Genomic DNA, 215 nt, shown 5'->3' with positions numbered 1-215 from the left:
AGACAAAGGTCACCTCAGCTGTACATACACCGCAGCAGCAGCAGCAGCAGCAGCAGCAGCAGCAGCAGCAGCAGCAACAGAAAAAGTACGGGATTGCATACTAATAGAAGAGATAGGGAAAGAGAAAAAAATAAAAAGAGAGACAGAAGAGACAGAAAGAAAAACGGAGACAGAAAAAAAGATAAACACAGAAAGGCTTACTGCATAATATATCT

The 215-nt window shown here is 41.9% G+C and overlaps 1 protein-coding gene across 1 annotated transcript in view; it reads right to left on the bottom strand.

The window, feature by feature from the left end:
* Nucleotides 1-215, bottom strand: part of EMH_0018190 (uncharacterized protein) — a gene marked incomplete at both ends in the record, with an annotated part of 7,741 nt that overhangs the window by 3,542 nt on the left and 3,984 nt on the right. The gene's annotated exons all lie outside the window — the stretch shown is intronic.

This window comes from Eimeria mitis, genomic scaffold, assembly GCF_000499745.2.
Source record: "Eimeria mitis Houghton genomic scaffold, Emh_scaff626, whole genome shotgun sequence".
NCBI classification, from domain to species: domain Eukaryota; phylum Apicomplexa; class Conoidasida; order Eucoccidiorida; family Eimeriidae; genus Eimeria; species Eimeria mitis.
The sequence above is the reverse complement of the archived record's forward strand: the minus strand, read 5'-3'. Positions and strand labels throughout refer to the sequence as shown.